The 23,758-nt window shown below is 54.3% G+C and overlaps 3 long non-coding RNA genes across 8 annotated transcripts in view; 2 read left to right on the forward strand and 1 right to left on the reverse strand.

Moving 5' to 3' along the window:
• Positions 1–23,758, forward strand: part of LOC101128393 (uncharacterized) — a 199,849-nt gene that overhangs the window by 88,169 nt on the left and 87,922 nt on the right. The window lies entirely within an intron of this gene.
• On the forward strand, positions 312–18,930 carry LOC134759201 (uncharacterized). Its single transcript, XR_010135172.1, has 5 exons — positions 312–1,303; positions 16,335–16,397; positions 17,172–17,318; positions 17,810–17,963; positions 18,546–18,930. It is a non-coding gene; the product is annotated as an uncharacterized lncRNA (long non-coding RNA).
• LOC129525073 (uncharacterized) lies at positions 18,889–23,744 on the reverse strand. 3 transcript variants are annotated; one of them, XR_008669120.2, is made up of 5 exons: positions 23,569–23,744; positions 22,360–23,023; positions 21,564–21,630; positions 21,247–21,283; positions 18,889–21,001 (listed from the first exon to the last, which is right to left on the reverse strand). It is a non-coding gene; the product is annotated as an uncharacterized lncRNA (long non-coding RNA). The 3 variants fall into 3 exon arrangements; XR_008669119.2 differs by having other exon boundaries at positions 18,891–21,001; positions 22,360–22,506; XR_008669121.2 differs by having other exon boundaries at positions 18,891–21,001; positions 21,564–21,648; positions 22,360–22,506.

The raw sequence follows: 23,758 nt of genomic DNA on the forward strand, positions 1-23,758 counted from the left end.
TGTCTTGAACTCCTGATCTCAGGTGATCTACCCAGTTCAGCCTCCTAGAGTGCTGGGATTACAATCGTGAGCCACTGTGCCCGGCCAATACTTTCAAGATTTCCTAAGTATGGAAGGAGGAGCCACCCTTAGGTTCTGCTTGGAGCACGGCTGGAGAGGATAGCTGGGCATGAGCTGGGTATCCACTGAGTGCCAGGCATCTTTCTCACCTCCACCTATTTCTCCTGAGCACCTAGTCAGTTCTGGGTGCTGAGGGTATGGATATCAAAACAGAATCCTACACTTTATGGAGAAGACACCCATCTCGACAAGCACTTTTTTTTTTTTTTTTTTTTTTGAGATGGAGTTTCGCTCTTGTTTCCCAGGCTGGAGTGCAGTGGCAGGATCTCGGCTCACTGCAACCTCCACCTCCTGGGTTCAAGCAATTCTCCTGCCTCAGCTTCCTGAGTAGCTGGGATTACAGGCTAATTTTTTGTATTTTTAGTAGAGATGGGGTTTCACCATGTTGGCCAGGCTGGTCTTGAATTCCTGACCTCAGGTGATCCACCTGCCTCAGCCTCCCAGAGTGCTGGGATTACAGGCGTGAGCCACTGCACCGGCCTAAACAAGTACTTTGAACAGAATGATCTTATCCCCTAGCATAGCATCAACCTCAGGTGGGAGGAGGGGTAGTCAGTGGAGGCTTTCTGGAAGAGGAGGCACCTGAGATCAGTCTTGAAAGACAAGAGAGAATTAAGCAGACTGAAAATGGGGCAGAGTGCTGTCAGCAGATGAAACAGCGTGAACAAAACCAGGGAGGCATGAAGCTGTGTGAAGTGATTATTGTCTTGTGCTGTGATAACACACACCCCAGCCCAGGGTGGAGGGAGAGGATTCTGGAGGCTCAGTGGGGCACTGGGTCTGCCAGTGGGCCACCCTTAGTAGTTTGATTTCATCTTATAGGTTCTAAAGCTGGAGAGCGGCTTGTTTGGATTTGCATTTTAAGTGGTGACCCTGGCAGCAGTGTGGCAGCTGACTCAGTGAGCAGAGGCATGAGGCAGGGGAGGCTGTTGCAATAACCCAGACAGGAGATGATGAGGGCTTGACCTTGGGCTGTGGTAGCGGGACAGGGAGAGGGACGGGTTGAGAAACATTTAGGAGGTCAAGTTGTTGGGACCCAGAGACTGATGGGATGTGTGTGGGATGAGAGGGAGGAGTCAAGGTGGCCTTGTCCTGGGGCTGAGCAGTGGTGCAACCCAGCCCTGAGGAATTCCGGGAGTGGAGCAGACTTGGAAACTCAAGGCCAATCTCAGGTTGAGACATGGTGAGTCTGAGGTGCCTATGAGGTGTTAAGGTGGCCACAGAACCCCAGGAAGCAGCTGGAAACCCAGGGTCTGGAGGGCAGGAGAGGCTGAGCCAGACGTGTAGGTCTGGAAAGGATAAGCCCACAGCAGTGGGGGAACCACAGGGGTGGTGAGACGGTCCAGGAAGACCCACAGAGGGAAGAAGGGACCTCTCCCTGCCATCCCTGGCCTCTAGTGAGTGGGTGGAGGAAGGGGCACCCGCCGGAGAGGAGGGATGGTCAGAGAGGTAGGAGGCTAGCAGAAATGGTGATGTCACGTGGTCCCAGGGAGGACACAGCTGTTAAGTGTGAGGATGTGGGGGACTGCACTGAATGCAGTAAAGTATCCCACAAGAAGAGGACAGCAAGTGGCCTGCCAGGGAGAGGCAGAGGTTAGGGAAGATCTCCTTAGGATGGGAGAGATGTGAGCACATGCAGAGGTCTGGTGAGAGCAGGAAGTCTTGGTAGAGAGGGACATGCTGTAGGCCAGGGAGACATGGGCGAGGTTCCAGAGCGGGCCTGCCCAGCACCTCACTGCAAGGGTGGGCTGGCAGGCTGAAGAGAGACCTTCCTTACCCTCTGATTCTGGACAGAGGATACTCAGGATGGGTGTGGGGCTGTGTTTGGAGGCAGGGCAGGGGCAGCAGGTCCCACCAAAGGGCCTTCATATTTTGACGAAGCCAAGTGTCTCTGGGAATTGAGGTTGGCAGAGGGAGAAGGGTGAAGGTCAGTGAGACGAAGAACCCATGAGGGAAATGGGAGGCCGGCAAGCAGGCAGAGGACTTTGGGTTCATGTCCACGGTGCAGTTGAGACTGGAGACCCCACGTTGACACTGGTGCCAAATCTTCATGCTGTGGGCCCTTGCCAGCCTAAGCTTGCCGTGTAAAGAATGTGGTTGGGTTGGCCTCTGTTAAGTCTGGCTGGGTGGATGAAGGGAAGGATGGGGGTACTAAGAAATCAGGGGTGCTGGTGAGAGGGTCATTCTGATGACCAAACCATTGGAGCAGTTGGAGAATGTGGTCAGAGGGAAAGAAGAGATGTTGGGGTTAAGATGGAAGAGGAAAAGCAGTTTCGAGTGGTGGCCTGGGATTGGGGGCTGGACTTGAGTAGGCTAGAGGGTCCCTGGAGAAGGGTGCTGGAGGTCCGGGGAGTCCAGGTATTGGATGGGTCACCCACATGGATGCTGAAGGCCATCAGCTGCTGGCAGACCTTGGACAGGGAAGGAGAGGCAGCGACCTGAGGCTGGGTAGTTCAGGAGCAAAAGATGCTGGCTAGGAAGGTGGGATCCAAGAGGCTGGGAGAGAGGGGAAAGTAGAATCAGGAGGCATGAACCCTAAATGAGAAAAAAAAAAATCCCATTCTAGGGCAGGGTGCAGTGGCTCATGTCTGTAAACCCAGCACTTTGGGAGGCTGAGGTGGGCAGATCACTTGAGCCTAGGAGTTCGAGACCAGCCTGGGCAACATGGCAAGACCCTGTCTCTCAAAAAAAAAAAAAAAAAAAGAAAGGGGCTGATGGCCTCACAGTCTGGAAATACCCCTAGGGATGTGAAAGGGATGTGGGGATCTTGGGAACCACACAAGGGAGTGAGATGTAGGAACAGAAACAGCCGCCCCAGAGAGGATAGAGGAGATGGGTCACCAGCGGCAAAGCCTCCATCACAAGGCTGAGGACAGAGGGGGTGCTCTTAAAGGAAGTGGGGTCCCAGAAGGGCCAGTGGGGAGGTCTGGGAGGGAAGGTCGGTGAGGCAAAGCGCAGTGACAAGGGATACGACTAAAGGAGGGTGCACTGTGAGCTGTCAGCAAGGAAGCAGGGGTGGGTGGCGTGGGGCAGGGTTTCCAAGAGGCAGGGGTCTGTAGGATGAGTGGGAGTTTCTCTGATGAATACAGGAGGCAACGGGCAGGGAAGAGTGGTCAACAAGCAGGAATTCATTCGTTCCGCAGATACTCACTGGGGCTTCCTATGCTTGGGGTGCATCAGTGAACAAAGTGACAATCCTCACTCTTGTGGGTCTTACACTCTAGCTGGAGGAGGTGGGGGACAGAAAACATCACAAATACGGTCAGAGGTGAATTGTAGAGTATGTTAGAGGGCCATGAGGCTGTGGCCAAAAGAACAAGCTGAACGGAGCCAAATGGAGTTGTGCAGGTGGAGGGGGAAGGGGCTGGGGGAGCCACTTTGAAGTTGCCGCATAGTGGTCAGGGCAGGCCCGGGTAAGGCTGGCACTCTGGGCCCATGTAGAGTTCCACACAGTTTGACAGGAACGGCAGTGGGGCTGAGGATCTTGGGAGAGGCGCCTGTATGGTTACTCTGCTGGGTGGTACATGGGAAAATCTCAAGACAAGAATCTTCAGGTTGGGTGAGAAGGGATGGGAAAAGGAAGCAGAGAAAGCAGAAGAAAACCAATATCCACGGGCACCTGCTGAGGGCCAGGCATTGCCCTGGGGACGGCCTCTTGAATTGGTCTCTCCTAACCCTCAAGACAACCCTGTGAGTTAGGAAGGAATTGTTCTTATGGGTCCAGTTTATTTGAAAATAATAGCACCATCAACATGAGCTAATGCTTAGTGCTGTCCTGAACAGTTTGCCTGGATTTTCCTAATGCACCCTCCTGAGCTCCCATTGAGGCTGGTGTCACTGTCTCCACTTTCCAATAATAAGTCTGAGGAAGCTGGGAAGTGTCAGTGCGGTGGCCAAGCTCGTGGACCCCGCAGCCAGCCTGCTGGGCTGGCTTCCCTGCTCACCAGCTGTGTGGCTTTCGGCAATTCCTTAACCTTTCTGGGCTCAGCTTCCTAACCTGGAAAAAAGGAGAGTAAAAGCACCTGCTTTGCAGGGTCGTGGTGAGGATTAAATGAGGGAATATATGGAAAGCACGCAGAACAGGCCCCTGCACCTAGTGGGCGCTGTGCAAGGGTGCACTGCTGCTATAGTACTATTCCTGCCCCAGCTCACTTAGGTAGGAGAAGGCTTTGACCTGGAGCCTGGTGGGACCGACCCTCGCCTCTTCCCGGCTGACACTTTGCTCTGTGTGGTTCTGGACTTGCAGAGCCAGGCTGGGGAGGAAGGAGCTGTGTGGCTCCCAGCAGGCCTGCTCCTTTGCGGCAGGCATGTGACATATTGTGGCGTGATGTGTTTTCCCCTCATGGTGCAAGACGTGACTCAGAGGGGCATGCTGGGGAAATGAGTTTCTTGGATTTGCCCACCTCATCGCCCCTGCATTCTTTTGAATTTCTCTGAATCAGACTTTATATCTGGCTCTGCCATTCACCAGCCTTATTTATGCAGAAAACAGCCCCACATTTCCAACTTGCTCCACAGCAGTAAAGATTCATCTTTGGCCCGGGGAGGGTAGCAAAAGACAGGAGGGAAGGGGAAAAAAAGGAAAAAGAAAGAAAAAGGAAGGAAGAAAGAAAGAGCCAGCAACAATCAAAACAACCTTTTTCTCCCTGTGTAATCTGGGCGGCTTCCAGGAGGATAATGTCTTTCCACCGTGGATCGCCCCCTCCCTCCCAGGCTGTTTTCGCAGGAAGTAAACCCTGGAGCATTTTCAATGTGCCCCTCCAGGCAGAACAATGAGGCCCTTGAAGCCTCGGAACCCGCGCTTCCTCCAGTTATCCGGAGCCGCGCCGCGGAGGGGAGCCATCTCTGGGGAGGGGGCAGGGGGGAGGGGCGAGTCTGCAGGGCGTTGCGGAGCCGCACGAGGGAAGCCCATTAGTCAAATAATAGGTTTGGATCCGACTGTTTTGCCAAGGTACCCGGCATTTATCCCGCTCCCCGATTGGGGGCGGGGAGCTGGGAGGAGGCGGCGAGGATCCAATTACGGCTGCTACTGCCCGGTCGCCGGGAGGTGGCGGCGGGCCGGGCCGGGCCGGGCTGGGCCGGGCGGGGCCGGGAGGAGCGGGGATCGGGGATCGGGGATCGGGGATCGGGAGCGCGAGCCTCGGGCCGGCCGGCCTGGAAACACCGCGCCCTGGCCCCAGCCCCGGCCCTGCGCCCCGCGCGGGCTCCTCCCTCCCCACCGGCTCAGCTGCCTCATTGTTTATTGTGGAGCCTGCCTCTCCCCTGCCCGCCCGCCCTCCCGCTCCTTTCTCCCCTCCTCCCGAAAGAAAGAAGAGCCAGTGTGTGGAGAGAATGAGTCATGAATAAACAAACAGCGTGGGGGGAGCTGTCACTCTCAGCTCACTTCCTGGCCGCGCTCCGCTCCGCGACCTCCTGGCGGGGCGCGGAAGCCAGGCTGGCCGAGGTGGGCGGCGGCTGCTGGGGCTGCTGGGGCGCTCGGCCCAGCTCAGTCGGGCCCCTCCGCGGGGCGGGACTGGGCTGGGCTAGGGTGCTCAGGACCCCAATTCCCAGGCCTGTCTTTGACCACAGCCCTCACAAGCCTCAGGGCCCTTAGAGTAAGCGAGCGTGACATGATGTCCCCAGACTTGTATGGCCGGGTTAGCCGAGGGCTGTGGGCCGGACCCTTGGGTTGGACAGAAGCCATCTGCCACAGACAGGCAGTGCATGCGGGACCTGCGGCGGGCTTGCGGCGCCTGTGTGGGCTCATCCTCTGGGAATGCCAGTGTGTGTCTGCTGAGTTGTGTAGGCGTGGCTTTTTCCGCGTGACACAGGGACACTGCGAGGATGTGTATATATGGCATGTGTGTCTTCTGCATATGGTGTTTGTCTGGAGTGGGGGTTACACGTGTGCTAGTGACCTGTGTGTGTGTGTCTGTGTGTGTTGTGTGGCCAATTTTCCTGACTCTGAATTTGCGTCTGCCACTTCAAGTTTTGAGATTCTTACTTTGTACTTGGCTTTTCTCTATTTAGTCCTTTTTCTTCTCTCTTCTGTGATCCTGTGGGTCATTTGGGGCCACCTCTCCCCATTAGTGAGGCCCCAGGGCCCCAGCAGACCTCCAGGGCCCGGCCTGGCTGGCCTCAGCGTCCAGCCAGCTGTGGCCACACGCAGGCTGACAGTGCTGACTCATGCCTGGCCAGAGCTGAGTGTGACCAGCGCTCCCAGGCTGGGTGAGCCCCCACCGTGGGGAGGGCAAGGGCCCAGGCCAGCCCAGACCTTCTGGGGACTTGTGACCACATGGCATTAGAGGCAGGGGCAGGAGTAAATCATTTCTTCTGGCTTCCCTGGCAACCACACAGCCTCACAGGGGTCCACCCCAGGGCCAGTGCTGACGGCCGGGCCTTCGGAAAGGTTAGTGTGACCAAGGCAAGGCTGTGACTCAAGCTACAGCTCAGGCCCCTGCTGCTTGGCTGGGTCTAGAACCTTCCCAGCTCTGGCCCTGCTCCCTCTCTATGGGCTGGCCCAGCTGCCAAAGCTTCCCAGTTCCAGGTTGGAGATTTGCATGCAGGGACAGACCCCCCTGAGGCTGAAGCAGGGCACGCGTTTGCTCCTTCCCCAGGATTGCTCACTCCTGCAGCCCCCAGCCAGCGCTTGCTTGCTGGACTTGGTCTCCTGGCACTGGAATCGTAGCCTTGGTTGTGACCCTGATCAGGGAGGCAGGCTCCAGGGCTACAGCAGGCCAACCCTGGCCACTTCCCAGTCTTTCCCATCCTTCAGGGGGGCAGGTAGTTGGGAAGATTAGGATCTACATAGGTTGGGAGGCAGGTGCATGTGGGGTCACAGCCTGGCTCCTTCATCTGCTAGCTTTATGACCTGGGGAAAGTCACATAACCTCTGAATCCCTTTTTCCTCTACTTTAAAATGTGCATAGTGACCCTTACCCCATGGAGAGGTTGCAAAAGTTAAAGAGACAATGCCTATGAGCCCTGAGTACATGTCATGGAATGTACTTGTCATGGAATAGGGGCTCAGGAAAGGACAGTGTACTCTCTGTCTACCCCCAGCCCTGCCTTGAACCCTGATCTCAAGGCCCAGAATTTTGCCTGTCCAAGCCTGTTGGTCCATGACCCAGGGAAGTGCTGGATCCTGTGGACCTTGGCTGGGATTTGAAAACTCAGAAGCAGTCCTACACGGTACATAGGGGTCTCTGAGTCCCAGGGAAGCATGGGGTCTGGGCTGGCCATTAGAGGTAAGCTGGTCTAGGAAGGACAGCTGCGACAGCATCTTTCTGGATCTTTCCTTGTGGGGAGAAGCCTCCACCCCTCAGGTCATACTCTGGCTGTACCTGGGCTGGTCTCCATTTGAGGACAATTTTTTTTTTTTTTTTTTGAGACAGAGTCTTGATGGAGTGCAGTGATGCAATCTCAGTTCACTGCAACCTTGACCTCCTGGGCTCAAGCGAACCTCCCACCTCAGCCTCCCAAGCAACTGGGACTATAGGCATGTGCCACGATGCCCAGCTAATTTTTCTTTTTTTTTTTGGTGGAGATGGGGTCTCACTATGTTGCCCAGGCTTGCAGACAAATTTTGTTTGGCCTACGTGAGATTTAAAAAAAAAAAACCATTATTTAGGAATGAAGGCATTTCACATGAAAGTGTGAATTTTCAATTTCCCTCAAATAACTGGGGAGTTTGGCCACACTGGGCTCACGTTTTTATGCGGCAACTGTGGGCTGGAGCTGAGCAGCAGAGGCCCCTACAGGCCGGGTGTATGTTCCCCAGTTTACCACAGTCTCCACTGCTCCCTATTGCACTGGTTCTCAAACTTGAGCATATGGGAAAATCCCTTGCAGGGCTTGTTAAAATACAGATTAGTGGACCCCACCCCAGAGTTTCTGCTTCAGTTGGTTTGGGGTGGGCCTGAGAATTTGCCTGAGAATTTCTGACAAGTTCTCAGGTGATACTGCTGCTGCTGGTTTAGGGCCCCATTTTGAGAACTACTGGGCCGCCTGATGCTGAGGCTGACTGGTCATCTCACTTGGCCTGTTACTTTTCTGTGTAGTAGGGAAATATTTCTCTGTACACCCAACTCTAGCAAAAGTAGGAAAATTTAAAAGGACTGAGAGTATCATTTGTTCTAGCAAAATGGAGAAGTATATATTTCTTTCTTTCTTTTTTTTTTTTTTGAGACCAGAGTCTTACTCTATTTCCCAGGCTGGAGTGCAGTGGTGTGATCCTGGCTCACTGCAACCTCTGCCTCCCGGGTTCAAGTGATTCTCCTGCCTCAGCCTCCTGAGTAGCTGTGATTACAGATGTGCACCACCATGCCTGGCTAATTTTTGTATTTTTAGTAGAGATGGGGTTTCAGCATGTTGGCCAGGCTGGTCTCAAACTCCTGATATCAGATGATCCACCCGCCTCCGCCTCCCAAAGTGCTGGGATAACAGGCGTCAGCCACTGTGCCCCGCCAAAAATACATATTTCTTTGGAGACAGAAAAGATATTCCCTTGTGGTTACTTGCAAACGATTTGCATATATGTCAGATAAACACAACTTCAGGAGCGCAGGGAGGCCTGCCCTGAGCATGGCCTGAGGATATGCCGCCTGGCCACTCTGTGCACTTGTTCCTACACATGTCCACCTCACTCGTTGACTTTGTCTGCTTGACCCTGCAGGTGTTTTGAGTGTGTGACCCCGGCCAACTACAGTTTATTAATTAATTGAACAACCATGATTTGAACCAGTTCTATTGCTGCACTGTGTTAGGATATGAAGACAGTGAATAAGACAGACCTAATCCCTACCCTCCTGAGGCTCCCAGACTATTGGGACAGACAGACAAAACAAATCGAACTAGTAGGTGAAAAAAGGAATTGCACGTTGTGATAACACATCAGGATGCTGAGATGGAGAATAACGGGTTATATGAGGACCTCTTTTAGTCTGGGTGGTCAAAGAAGCCTCTCTAAGGTTCCCATCCTATGAGGGGTGGGATTGGGAAGCAAATGAGATCCAGATCTCTAGAGATCTCACCCCGCTTCAAAGCCCAGCTTGCGTTCACCAAGCACAGGGAGCATCTTGACCTTCTGACCTGTGTGTGCGTGCTCTGACCTCAGCTCTGCCTGCTGCCCTGCACCTCAGGGCCAGCCACACAGAGCCTCTGTTTTTACTCAGTGGGTTCGTGAGGCTCCACGTGTGTTTGAGAGGCCACGCCGCACCCTGGCAGTTTACTTTGTCTCCCTGGACCTCAGAACCTTTAGGGCCATTTTGCCCTACGCTCACGTAGAGATGAGGAAACTCAATCCAGTGCTTCTGGTGTTCCCCATTTCCCAGTCAGTCAAAGGGCAGGACTTTTCCTTTCTCTTAACTTTCCTCTGAGCCCAGCCCAAGGCTGAGCACAGAGCAGGGCATGGGACTGGGAGCTGACACTTCTCACATTTGCATCTCCTAAAATGGCTAAAGAATCTTGGCTGGTTACAGCAAACCAGTGGCACATCCTTCCTGTACTGTGCTTAACATCATTCATCAATCATGACCCTTTCCCGTTGAGACCCCATATAGCATCAGAATCCTTCTCAACACAGGAAACTGATGCCAATGAATTGGAGTTGACTTCTGGGATTAAATTTAATATCAGGTGGGCCTCATCTGGCTTACTGACTAAGTAGAGACCTGGGGCATGGACCCAGGGTGGGATTTCAGGCACCTGAGCTAGGCGTGGAGGTAGGGGCCAGACTGGCCTGTCAGCTAGAGAAAAGAGAGCTATGGGAGGTTGACAGGCAGTGGGCCAGGGTGAATTCTGATCAGAGTGTCCCTCTGAAGGAGGAAGCAAAGGGTATGAGGCAGTGAGGCAGAAGTGAGGACCTAAGACAGAACTGGGATTGGGGTGGGAGGTGGGTCTGGTCAGGGATGCCTGAGGGCTGGCAAAGGGCTTCTTCAGCTCTGCTGAGTAGGGACATGAGGGAGCAGAGCCTGCTGAGACCCACCCTCCTGCCCCACCCAGGCTGCAGTGCTATCCTCTGAAAAGGCTACAAGAGCCCCCACCCTAAGTTGCAAGTGAAGGTAGCTTAGGGCACTTTGGAGGGACTCTTTTCTAAGCAAAAGAAGCTTTTACGGAAATTAAATTATGGATATTTGTATTCCAGGAACATCAATATATTTAACAGAGCCGAGGCCATTAGGAGAATGCATAGAGATACCGATGGTCCCGAGTTCCCAGAGAACTGTCTGAATGTCTTGTAGTCCTGCTCTGCACAGAGGTCTGGCCAAGGAGTTGGCCTGGCTCCCAGGGCTCCAGACCTCAGGACTGAAAGTTAGCAAGGTGAAACAAACACCAGGGCTTCCCTGCCTCCCCCGGCCAGCTCCCAGGCCCTGGTATGCCTTCCCTCTGCTCCTGGCCCCATTACCCAGCTCTGGGATGGGGCAGGGTGTGGGTGCAGCTCTGCACACCGGCCTCTCCGTGAGGATGGCCTGCACATGTTGTCTGTTCGCTCACTTTCCCATCTGTGTCCCAGAGCTGAGTGAGCACACCCTCGTGGAGTGCCGTCCAGGTCCTGGGTCTTCTATCTCACTCCCCTGGGCCTCAGTTTCTTCATCTGTTAAATGGGAATGTGAACCTCATGAGATGGGTAAGATTTTGAGGATTCAGTGGAACAGCTAGCACCCACAGCACTTCACAGCACTTCACACACTGAGCCAAAGGGAAGGTTACGTCTTCGTACTGTGCCCTTTGGGCTGTGTTGAGTCCTGGGTCTGGTCCACGATGGGCCTTGGGCAGTTCTGGAGCTAGGGCTTTGGTAGCCCCTGAGAATTAGGGACACTCCAGCTGCTGGGCAGGTCTCACTATTCCCCTAGTGCCCCTGGTGTGCCCTGCTGCCATGCCTTTGCTTCTCTGAGCTCCATACTTGGAGCTCCCTTCCCTGCTCCATTTCACTTCATTCAAAGTCCTCGTGGTTCAGTGCCAGGGCTACTTCCCCTGGGAGGTGTTGTCTGGGGAGGCCTCTTGCTCTCCCCAGGCCCTCACTCCACGAGGATCCTGCGGTCCTTGCAGGATCCACAGTTCACATACTGGTGACTGGGAAGGCTGAGGCAACCACACTTTCCACAGGCTGTAGGGGCAGGTGAGGGGCTGCGGCTCTGGGGCATGTCCTTGCTGGACAGGTGAGCAGCTCCAAAGCTGTTTGGGGAGATGCCTGTCCCTCACCCTCTCTGGGAGGGGTGTGGGATGCTCGCCACCGGGCAAGGGAACACATGTGGGAGTCCCCGCTCACTTTCCTGCATGTGGGCTGCGGGCAGGGACAGACCTGGCCTCTTCCCTCCATGACCTTTCCTCCTAAGCTTCAGCATCAGGTGCCAGGATTTGAAGGCTGGAAATGCATGGCGCATGGTGCAGGGTCTGGATCTGCACCCCAACTGGATGGGTAGGGTCTGGGGTGATTTGGCCTCTTGGAGTTTCAATTTCCTCAGTTGTAAAATGGGATGCCTTATTCCATTTCTTAAGGTTATTATGAAAATTACAGGTGTCAACAAGACTGCTCTCTCCTGCCTCAGCTTCTGTCTGCCTAGAATGTTTTTCCCTTCCTGGTTGCCTAGATAGCTCTTATTCATTCTTCAGAAGATCTGGGATCAGTGTTACTTCCTCTAGGAAGTCCTCCTTGGTTCTGAGTTCCAGACAGGTTCCCACACTGGTAGAATCCTGGTCTCTTCTGTGTTTCTTATCTATATGTGAGTCTCTGTTTAGAGATGGCGCCCCCCCTCCGCCTCAGTAGACTGTGAACTCCATGAGGGCAGGGGCTGTGTCTGCTTCATTCCCCATCGTGTCCTTGTACCCAGCCTAGGACCCAGAACTTCAAAGGCAATTGGGGAGTATTTGCTAAGTAAATAACAAATTTGAAGTGCCTCATGCCAAGTTAGGATCCCTAAAATAGCAGCTCTTATTAAATGTGGCCCCCAGAGGCCATGTAACCACTCCTCATTTCAGGCAGTCAGTGGGACGTTATATTGCCAGGAAGTTCGGCATCTGGCCTATGCCAGTCCACCTGCCCTGGGGAAGTGCCCACCCGTGCTGCGCTTTGCTGTCCTCTCAGCCCCTGGTGCAGGGAGGGCAGGAGAAGAGCCAGGTGAGGTGTGCCTGAGGCCTGAGCCCCCAGTGCTGGTCTCTGTCTGAAGTTCAGCCCTGTGTGCTAGGCCTCCTGGGATCCCTCATGGGCAGGAGGGCAGATGGGAAGTCTGAATCTGAGCACAGCTGGCTAGCTTGCTCGCTGGATAGACAGGCCTTGGCTGCCCCTAAGACCACAGCTAACAGGGTGGTTCTGTGCTCACTGAGGTCACTGGGCTCAGCCCGGGATTCTGGGGTCATTGTCTGTACTTCTCAAGCTTCTGAATCCATTCTCAAGCTTCTGAATCTCCTCGGGCTTCTGAATCCACTTCTGACCACAGATGTGGTGCTCATGTCCCCTTATGAAGCCATCCAGGTCCTGGGTCTTCTATCTCACTCCCCTGGGCCTCAGTTTCTTCATCTGTTAAATGGGAATGTGAACCTCATGAGATGGGTGGGATTTTAAGGATTCAGTGGAACAACTAGCACCCACAGCACTTCACAGTACGTAAAAGCCTGCCCCATCTATTTTCCTGACAGAACGCAGAGCTCCTTACCTGGCGGAGCTGGAGACAGATGGGCACTGGGAAGGTGAGATACTCACACAAGAAAGTTCAGAGTGCTGTAGCGTGGGTGCAGCTCAGGCGGGGATGGGCAGCACTCATGTGGATGCGAGGTATATGGGGTCCTTTGTGATACAGCCCAGTGGTGGTACCACGGTCTAGGGTGGACAGACAACTGACAGCAAGTTCTGCTGAATTCTTGGAGGAGACAGTGTCTGGAGCAGTGGTCTCTGCAAGGCCACAGCTTACCTGGCCTTCTCAAATCAGTCACTAGTGTCTAGGGGGTCCCTGAGCGTCAAGAATAACCAGCCTTGGAAATCCTTTGCCCTGGGCCCTGTTCTACTCAGGAAAGGGCCTGCATGGCCTGAGGGCTGGACACACTCGAGTGGGGACACACCTGCTTGTCTGCTCACATGTTCACACATGTACACATGTGTGTACACATGTACACATGTGTGTACACATGTACATACATACTCTAGATTGACCCCCTCACTTGCATGGACCTGAGTGAGTGTCTCATGTCTTTTTCTATGTAGGACACATGGAAAAATGATTCCCAAGCAATTTCCAGGAAGAATATTCTATCTAGTTCCCTCTCACCTCCCACTACCTCCATTTTATAAACTGGGAAACTGAGGCCAGAGAGGGTAAGTGGTTTGCCCAGGGTCCCACAGCAGGAGCAGCAAGTGTGACACCAGGGTGTCCTAACCTGTGTCTGGGACGTCCCAGCCAGGTGACTTCTATCTTGCCGGGGAGTGTGTTACAGCGAGCTCTCCTCAGCTCAGCAACCCCATTTTACAGATAGGCAAAACCGACCTGGCCATGATCTCATCCAAAGGGCACCCGTGTCTCGATCACGCAGAGTTGAGACTCAGGCTCTGAGTGGGAGCCCTGGGCTGTGGGTTTTGCCCCACATTGCTGGGAAGTTCCAGGGGTGTAGCTGCTGCCAGGAGAGCTCATTCAGATTGTAACTTACAAATGAAAAGGGAATTTAATAAACAGGGTTCCATGCAGGAGCCCGGGGCCAGCCTTTCCCTGTAGCCACCCACCTGCGGCTGCCTGCCCCAAGGGCCCTGCCCACCAGCTTGGGGCCCCTGTGGCCGGCCAGCAGCCCTGCCTGGGCCCCCTCCCCGCCCTGCCCCCAGTGCTGCTGACACAGGCTCCTTCCTGGCCTCTCACCTCCACAGCCCTCTCCTGCCCTCCCGCTGGCCGGCTGCAGTAACAAGATGCCCTTTGTGTGTGCTGGCAGGGGAGGGGGCTGCGGGCAGGCTCCTGCACGGCTTCTTGCTGCTGAGTCACAGCTCCCTGCCAGGCTCTGGGAACAGAGTCGCAGGTGACTGGCCAGACGGCACAGAGCCCAAGATCTTGGAGATGACCTCAGACAACCCCTTCCTTGCATGGGAGGGGACATCGAGTCTCAGAGAGGGGAAGGGGCTGCTGCATGCTTTTCTGGGGGCAAACATCAAGATTGGGCACCTCTTCCTGCAGGTTACGGGCTCTCAGGCTGGTCCTGTTGTCATAGTAGAGTCCTACTTCTCCCCAGAACAGCCTGAGTGTGTCTGTGTGTCCACGTGCATGTGCACACATGCTCACTCGTGTCTGTGTTCACGTGTGAGCATCGGGGGTTCAACCGTGTGAGTGTGTCCTTGCGTGAGGCTGTGTGTAAGTGTGTTTGCCCTTCTAGGTCTCCCATGCCTTCTCCCAGAGACACACACGCCTGTCCTCAATGGCATATCTCCTTCCATCTGCTTCTTAGTGCTTACCTGAGCTTCTCCTTGCCCACTGCAGGAGGCACCAGCCCAGGCAAGTGAGTGCCTGTGATGGGCAGCTCATTACCTGACAAGTCACCCCCAGAAACCCAAGGTAGGGTGTCTCTCTGTCCCACTGCACTGTGCTGCGTGGGACTCACCAGCGGGGGCCCAGCCAGAAATGTGTGGTGCTTAGGAAGGTGGGCTCTGGAGACAGGCTGCCTGGGTTTGAATCCTGGCCCTGCCATTTCCTAGCTGTGTGACTTGGGCAAGTTTACTTTTCTTCTCAGAGCCTCTATTTTCTCATCTGTAAAGTGGGGATAATAATAGCCTTGCCTCAGGGATTGAGGTTGTACCTCTAAAGATCTTAAAATAGTGTGCAGGTCCTTAAGGAACATTAGCTATTATTATTACTGTTATAGTTGTTCTTGACCCACAGGGAGCTCTTTGGAGATGCAAGGGGCTGAAGGGGTTGAAGTCTCTGGCAGCATAAGAGGCTCAATTCCCTTGGTCACTGACCAGCAGGCAGTGAAGGGGCGGGGGGCACTCTCCCAGGAAGGAGTCATCTGTTCTGGGCTGTGTCTCCACTGAGTGGAGCCACCTTCAACAGTATTCCCCAGGAGAGGTCTGCACCATTGGAAGTGACCCCTGGCTCTGTGCATGCTGCCTTCCTGGGTCGCTCAGCTAGAGCAATGGCCAGGCCCTGGGAGGCAGGGCAGGGTGGCCAGACGGCCGGAGCTCCTGCTCCTCCCTCTCCGATGGGCCTTGGCGGGCGGCAGGCTTCCTGTTGCTGCTGCTATGATGCCCCACCTAATGCCGGGGATGGCCATCTGGGCCCAGGGGCTCGGAGAGGGGGCCTGCCGGCCATCTGCCTGCTTGGCGTGGGCTGCTTCCGAAGGGCAGCAGGGCGCCTGCCCACAGTAGCTGGGGCAGGAGGAGGCCTCGGGGCTGGTTCTCTGGCCTGGGCAGCCTGTCAGGCTGCAAGCTGCTGCAAGGAGCCCGATCCCCAGAGCTTTCTGCCCTAATTTTCCCTGCATGTATGCACAGGAAGCCTGGCTGCGGTACCTGCCGTGTGAGCTCAGGGAAGCCTCGCCCTCCCCAGCTGCAGTCTTTCCATCTGTACAGTGGGCAGGCTGGATCCAGTGCTCAGATTTCCATCCAGTCGGCGCTGCCTCTGGGCCTTGGGGCTGACTGGGGGTCCACTTTTTGGGGTGTGGGAGGGTTTCCCAAATGTGTCCTATCCTCCCAGCTCTGACCCTGGGGGCCAGCTCTCCAGCCAACCGTGGAATTACATGAGTCCCTAAATAACCAGCTGCAGGTTAGGTCCAGAGCAGGCGTTCTTGCTCAGCGACAGCCCAGCCCTGGTTCCTTGCATGGTGGTTGCAGGGTGACCAGACACTGCAGAACACCTCTCCAGAGAGGTGGAGACTGGCGAGGACAGAGGAGGCAGCTTCTCACTCACTCAGCAGTTTACTGAGCATTGTCACTGTCTGACGCTGTGCCTGGTTCCGGGGACATGATGGTGACCCGCCCTTTACAGTGTGATACATTCTAGGGTGGGTGACCTAGCAGGGAGCCCAGCCTGGCCCAGGGGGCCTGAATTACCTCTGAGATGTGATGCCTGAGACCTGAAGGAGAAGTTGGAGTGAGCCGGGGTGTTTACTCTACATAATCGCCTACGAGATAGGTAGCTGCTATCCCTACCTGACGGATGAGGAAAAAGATTCTCAGATAAATCAATGTAGAAGCGGCTTTCCTATGGTCACCCAGTAGGTAGCAGAGCTGGGATCTGAACCCTTCCTTGTCTGACTTCAAATTCCACCAGGCCCTGACATTCTCCAGCTTTCATGGTGTTCCTGCAATCCAAGTGCCGCTTATCTCTCTACAGGTGAGGTTAGGGGTTGGGAGGATGTTCTGAGCAGGGAGCACCAACTTCTCTGGCTGCAGGAGGGGAGGGAGGGGGTGGCCGGCTGCCCTGGGTGCCCTTTCTTTCCCTTCCGTCCAGGGCTGGAAGAAAGCCATGCTTCTGACTCCAGGAAGTGCTTTGGTGGAGCTGGACCGGCTTCTGAGCTGTCTGTGGCGTGAGGCTGGACTAAGTGTTTGGTCACCTGGGATGGGGAGCCACTGGCCTGAGGTGACACAGACAAAGGGGAGCCAGGAGAACCCGTCCTGGCTCACTGTGGAGCACCCCGGCCCTGCTCCCCTGCAGCAGGCTCAGCTATAAGGCATTGCCAGCCTAGCCCCGCGGTTTCTTTTGCTGGGATAAATTCAGTGGAAGGAGCTGTGTAAAGGCACAGGCCCTGCCCCACAGAGAATCCTTGTCACTTACATGCTCCAAGAGGTCTCAGAACTAGGGGACTTCCTCTCCTACCTCCTCCTTGTCTGGAGCTGGCATTAGGCCCCACATCTTCCAGACCCAAGAAGGGCATTTACTGCCGGAGATGGCTGGGCAGACCCTCAGTAGGTATTCCACGAAAGTGTTCATGGCTTAAACCCAACACTTGATTTCTCCCTGAGCCAGTCTCTGTGAATGTCCTCACCATCGTCCTGTGTCACTCCTGGCCTCCTGCTAACAACCAAATCTATTGACTCTCTAGATCCCCAATGTCTCCATGTCACACTACTTCCATTGCCACCATTCCTGTCTGTATCCTTGTCTTAGGTCCACCAGATGACCGGCTGGCCTCCTAATTGGGCTTCCTGCATTCCTGCCTGTGCTCGGAGCTCCCTTCTCCACTTGCCTGCTGGAGGAGGTTTACAAAATCAGATCATGGCACTCCCCTGGGGCCCCGCATCCTGTGGCCAGCAGGTAGGGCTTCTGCGACCTGGCCCTGGCCACCTTTGGCCTCCCGTCCTCCCATTCCTTCCAGGCCCCACTGTGCCTTGGTGTCCCTGCCCTCCTTTCTCCTCCCCAACTTCACCTGCCAGTTCCCATCTCCCATCCTTTGCAGGGTGTTTCTGCTGCTGGAATTCTCTGCCCCTGGGTCTCCGTGTGGTTAGCTCCCTTTCACCACGCTCAGTCAAGTTCTAATATTGTCCCCCCACCACCTCCTGCATTCACTCTCTGTCCCATTACCCTGTTTTACTTTCTTCAGAGAACTTCGTTGTTTTGTTGTCCTCTGCACTACCCCAAATAGAATGTAAGCTCCAAGATGCGAGGGCATTTCCTGTCCCATCCATTCTGCATCCCAGAGCCTGGGCTGGAGCTGAGAAGGTGCTCAAGGAATGTTTGTCGCATGAGCCAATTTCATAGTGCTCCAGGCTCCCAGGTGGAAAGGTCCTTGGTCTTTTCTTTACCAGGTCTTGGAAACGCCCCTGTACCCCAGAAACTTCCTGGTCAGTCCCTGGTCAGTGTATATCATGCTTCCTGTGACATGACATCAACTTTTCAGTGACTTCCACTGGTTTTGGCCCAGCTCGAAGAGCCTGACACCTCTGCAGGGAATTCTACCAGGTATTCAAAGAGTGAGTCTTGATGCAAAAAGAATGAGAGACGCAGGGTCACGAGCCGCAGGTTCAAGTTCTGACTATTCCTCTTCTCCATGGTCAGCTGTAAGTCGTCGAGGTCTCTGGCCCTCGGCTTCCCCTCTGGAAATGCTGGGAACCATACCCCTCAGGGCTTCAATAGGGTGGGAGGAAATGCTGGGAACCATACCCCTCAGGGCTTCAATAGGGTGGGAGGAAATGCTGGCCAGTGTGGGCAGCCGGGGGTCTGGTACAGGCCTGTGCTTAACAAGTGCTGTTTGAGTTTGGGGAAAAAGTCTCCACGATTCTTCATTATCCCATAACATTGAGGCCCTGGTGCCCTGCCCAGGTATAGCTGCTCCCTCTGCCTGGGGGCATCTTCCAAATTGGAAAAACAGAGAGGAAAAGAGCAGCCCTGCTCAGGTGGGGCTGGGATGTGGAAGGGAGGTGGGGTGCGGGTGGTGTGCTGTGCTCACCCACAGTGATTTGTAGCGTTTTGTCTTTTGGAAAACACTGCGGTGCAAGGTTGCCCAAGGTCAGTGCCTCTGTTCTGCGATCTCTTTATGAAAAGGGAGAAGAGAAAGTAGTCACTGCTTCCAGTTTTTTAAGGAGTTGGCCAAGAGCCAGCACCAGGCATCAGAGGAAGGCAGCTGACTGCACTCGGCCACATCCCAAAAGTGCCTGGAAGGGGAGGGAGGAAGCAGGCGCTTCAGAAGGCACTACTGTGTGTCAGGCCTCATGCTAGGAACGCTGTAACAGGGAGCAGTGATGGAGTCCTTGAGGTACGCCAGACATTGTTCTAACCACTTTATGTAGATTGACTCATTTCATCAATTTCATTCTCTCTGCCTCTATGAATAAGTGTTATTGTTCCCATTTTATAGATGGGTTAGCTGAGGCACAGGAAAGCAAAATAACATATCCAGGGGCCCATAGCCAGCACGGATGTTATTTAATCCCAGTCCCACAACTACCTGGAGGTGACGATCGTTATTACCACCATTTTATCCATGAGAGCTCCAAGGCTTGGAGGGGTTAAAGCAGCTCGTCCAAGGTCACGCAGCAAAAGGGCACCACAGAGGTGGGATTTGAATTCCAGTCTGAGTGACTGCAAAGCAGTGCATCATCCTGTGCTATGTAACTTGGCTGGTCTCCTCGCCTTTTCTCATTCCCCTGAAATGGATGGGCTGGGGGCTGGACACATGGCTGCTGGCAGTCTTCAAAGATTGCAAGGGATGGTGGGAGCTAAGCCAGCCCCCAGAGCTGCTGTGGGCCCCTCTGATTTCCCCACTGATGGTGCCTTGGGCTTTATGTGGACGTTGGTGTTTCCAACACAGACCTAGAGGAAGAATCTTAAATCCCTGGTAAATCTCCCTATTGAGCCACCTTCTTTGTTATCGGAGGGATGTCAGGAAAGATTCAGATAAAGAGGTAATGTCTGGGCCTCACCACCCCAGAACAGACCCTCACACACCACAGGATGAAGTCGGAGGGGGAGAGGTTGCTGGGTTGGAGCCAGAGCCTACGGAGGACCAGGCGCGAGTTGGCCCAGCATGCTGGCCTATATCCAGCCTGCAGCCCCCACTCCCTGTCTTCCTCAGGCACCCTCCTTCTCTGCTCTCCCCACCACCATCAGAGCCTCCTCCCAGGAAAGGCTGGGAAGTTAGGGTCCTGGTCTCTTTGTGATGATCTCCAAGGGCCTACTGTGGCTGTGTCAGTGTAGGAAGAGCCCAACTTTAAGGGTCCAGAGATTGGGCTCTCTTCCCTAACAGTTGCAGCTCCATCTCTGATTGTCTTAGGAGACATGGCAACATCCTAGGTTTCACTTTCCTCATCTGTACAGTGGGTGTAATAATGTGGCCCCTGAGCTGACAGATGAGGACCAGAAGGGGCGAGGGATAAGAACGCACTCTGAGCGAGGTCAAATCTTGGCTGGCTGCCCACAGTCACTAACTTGTCCTATAGCCCAGTGGCCGAAAAGTTTGCATCATATTGGAATCATCTGGGGACCCTAAAACATGCTGATGCCTAGCTCCTCCCCCGAGGTGTTCTGATTTAATTGATTTGGGGGAACAATCAGACATTGGGAGTCCTAGGAGCTCCCAGGTGATTCTAATGTGTGGGCAAGCAAGGGAACCATAAGAAGCCCCTTCTATTCAGTGATTCCACTGGCTTATTAGGCAGCAAGGGAGCTCGTAGGTCACCATCAGGCCCAGATTTTTCTCTGGGATGCCTGTTCTGCTCTCTGGATTTGTCCTAATGTGTCCTGCTGAGAGTTTAGAATCCTAAACACCTGCTTTTTATGGAATGTGCCTGTGGCAGATGTCTGGGGAGCGGAAGCGCCCCATGATTTTTGCTGACTTCCTTTTCTGTGTAGAGGCTGTGCTGGAGATGGGGTGGGGGGCAGGTAGTGAGAGACTCAGACCTGATCCTTGCCCTTCGCACACTCATGCAGGGGTCCTTGCCTTCTGAGTTCTCTCCTTAGAGGTCAAGGGGAGGAAAGAGGAAAGGAGCAAAGCATGGCTGGGCCCGTGCTTCCTGCTTAGAGCTTTCCCGTGGGTAGGATGTGAAAGCAGGTGAGAAAGGCCTGTCATCCCCACTCACAAATGAGGAATCCGAGCCTCTGACAGGTTCAAAGACTCACCCAAGGTCTCACAGATCATGAGTAACAAAATGGGAGTGAACCCTGCTCTCTCTGCTCTCCAAGCACCTGCTGTGGCAGGGGGCAGACAGGTGGCAGATGGCAGGAGGTGTGATTCCAAAGAGGCAGGCAGGGCTGGGGGCTGGGGTCACTGTTTGGGGAACAGACTGGGTCCAGAGTCCCCTTTGTTCTCTCTCTGCTTCTTCCCTCCCCTTGGGTTCCCCAAAGCACGGGACAGCTCTCGGTGTTTGGGGGAATGAAGGGTTATGAACAGGTGTTTCGTCTCCTGGGTTTCAGTATCTGACTGCAAAACGGCCTCTGACCTCACTTTCTTTGCTTATGGAGTATTCAGGTGGGTGTCAGTGATCTGTGGAGTATTCAGTGATCTGTAAGAGAGGAAACAGCATCCTCAAGATCAGCCTCAGACTCAGTGGCTGCATCTGAAGGGGCCTAGGAGGCCAGGGCCATGTCAGGACCCAGGACCACCATGTGATGAAGGTGGCCAGGTGGAAGGCTCTCATCATTGTGGAGGGCTTTGATGCCAAGTGATGGCAATCTAGCTTCAGTGGGGTAGTTGGGAATGGTGTTCTGGGTTCTGCTGCTTGAGTAGGGGATAGAGTCTCTATCTCACCCAGTCTCACTTTTCCTCATGTGTAGAATAGGAGGTACTGTAAGTAATTGTCAAGGCAAGTGCAGGGTGGAGCCTTATAGTGAGGTTACACCATCTTCCCATCCATCCATCTACCCATCCATCCACTCACCCACTCATCCTCCCTTCATCCATCCATCCATCCATCCATCCATCCATCCATCCACCCTCCCATCCATCCATCCACCCACCCATTCATTCTCCCATCTTTCCGTCCATCCATCTGTCCACTCATACTTGCTTTTATGCACACATTGATTCTTATGAACTCCTTTGGTGAACCAGCTCTGAGCAGATACTTGCATTGAGATGAGTCAGAATTTTTCCTGCTTCCACGGACTCTCAGACCCATCAGGGAGTCCAGTCCTGTGAATAAAGAGGCCACTGGGGCAGGTTTCAGAGAGGACACATTATGTGAGTTGGTTAGAGGTGAGAGTGAGAGTTTGCCAGGTGGGCGAGCAGGGGAAGCATCTCAGGCACAGGGACTAGCAAAGGCCTAATGTGCTGTGGCGTACTTAGGGCCTTCTGGCTTTGTGGTGGGGCTGGAATTTGGCAGTAGCTACAGCTAAAACTGTGGCTGGGGGTTTCTGAGCCGGGGTCGAACATGCTAAGAGACCCTATTTTAGGGAGTGGAGTCTGGTTGACTCAGAGAGGACAAGGAGAGGCAGTGGGCATAAGATGGCAGCCCGAGGCAGGGGACAGGGCTGCTGGGGAGGCTGATATGCTGGTCCGTCCCATTATCCCCAAGAGAATGTGCCTCCCCTCTCTGTCCAGCTTCTATCTCTCTCTTTTTTTGTGGTTCAGGAGGCCTGTTCTTTGCCCAGATACGGAGCAGGCAAGAGTGCCCAGCCTGGCCCTGTCATTCCCCGTTCAGCCCCGGTGGAAGAAGTGATGCTGTCATTTGCATTTCAAAACCTGTATCTCCCTGCATCTTCCCTTAATAAGAGCCAATTACACCTCTGCCCTAAACCGCAGGTTGTCTGCCTGTTATTGGACTTTTATCCTGTTTGGGGTGGGGAAGAACTGCTCCCTTAAATGTCACATTTAGCATATGCAAATGAAGAGATAATTGTCCTTAATGGAAAATGAACTCACCTGCTTGCTGTGAGCTCCAGACAAAGCAGGCATTGATGAAACGGGCACCAGGATGGGCCTGGGATCTGTGCTTCCATCCCTGCCTTAGCCAGGGGCCCAGCTGGCCTGGTCTATCTCCACCCATTGAGAAGATGACAGTCCGGGGATCTGTGCCAGTTGGAAGGTAACACATTTAGAGGTTGTTCCTCCATTTGACAGATGTGGACACTGAGGCCTGGAGGATGGGAGCGATTGGCCCAAGGTCACAGGCTGAGTCAAACTTCTTAGGGAGCTGAGAGTGGAAGTCTGTAGCAGCCCATGCTGGGGAAGTGAGGGCGCTCGAGAGTGGATGATTTTCCAGTTAGGCAGATGGGAATCACGAGCCAGCCCTGGGATCTAGCACTTGCTGGGAGCATGTATCTTTAGTAGATAATGATTTCCAATCTGGGCATTGTGCTTGGTTATCTGGAAGCTGAGGGAAGAGGGCTGGAGAGGACAGGTGCTTTGGAGACCACCTCAGCACTTCCCCATGGAGCATAATCCTCCCTACCCCTGGTTATGTTTCCCTCGAAACCAAGATTGCAAGTGGAATGCATTCAGAGGGAGTGAGTCCTCTGTTACTGGCAGTGTGCAAGTGACATGGGAGGGCCCCCTGAGTGCGCAGTGGTCCAAAGAGTGGAGATTCCTGGAAGGAGAGAAGATCTCTTTGAGAATGAGCCTCTTCTCACTGGCTAGCCCTTGTGCCCTGAGCTGATGACAGCATGAGGAATTTCAGGAGCCCCAGGCCTGGCTGGGACATGGAGATTTGGACCTGCTCTGAGATTCGAAGCCTCTGCCTTGTTCTCTAATTCCAGAGGCAGGAGTTTGGACAGTTCCTCATGCCTGAGTCCCCTCCTGGTTCCTGCCTGGCCTTGGGGTTCTGCGCCTGCCCCCTGGGGAAGTGGTGGCACTGTGGAGTTTGAAAACCTGGATTCGAGTCCTAGCATGTCCACTTGAACATGACTTCTATCCTCTGGGAGCCTTGGCTCCTTCACCAGGAGAGCGGATGTCTGTGATATCTGCCTCCTCGCAGTTTTGTGGGGATGCTGCCAGGGCTCAGCAGATGCCTGGTACTTGGGAGAGACTTGGTGGAGATTTGCTTTAAGAAGCACTGGTCTGTCCTCTTCCCTTTGCCTATGGAGGGGCCTGACGCCTGCTGCAGTCCCCCCAGGTGCTCTGTGGTCTGCCCACCTCCTGCTCAGCTGCCTCCTGTTGCCTCTTGCTGGGTCTCCCAGATGGGCAGCTCAGCCCAGCCCCTCACTGCTGGCTGACCCAGGAAATGCCATGACCTTGGAGAGGAGGCACTGGAAACCTTTGGCTCTTTTTCCCCAGGTATTCTGATGGGTCTCAGAGAGGATAAGGAACTTACCTAAGGTCACAC

Source organism: Gorilla gorilla, chromosome 8, assembly GCF_029281585.2.
Source record: "Gorilla gorilla gorilla isolate KB3781 chromosome 8, NHGRI_mGorGor1-v2.1_pri, whole genome shotgun sequence".
Taxonomy (NCBI): domain Eukaryota; kingdom Metazoa; phylum Chordata; class Mammalia; order Primates; family Hominidae; genus Gorilla; species Gorilla gorilla.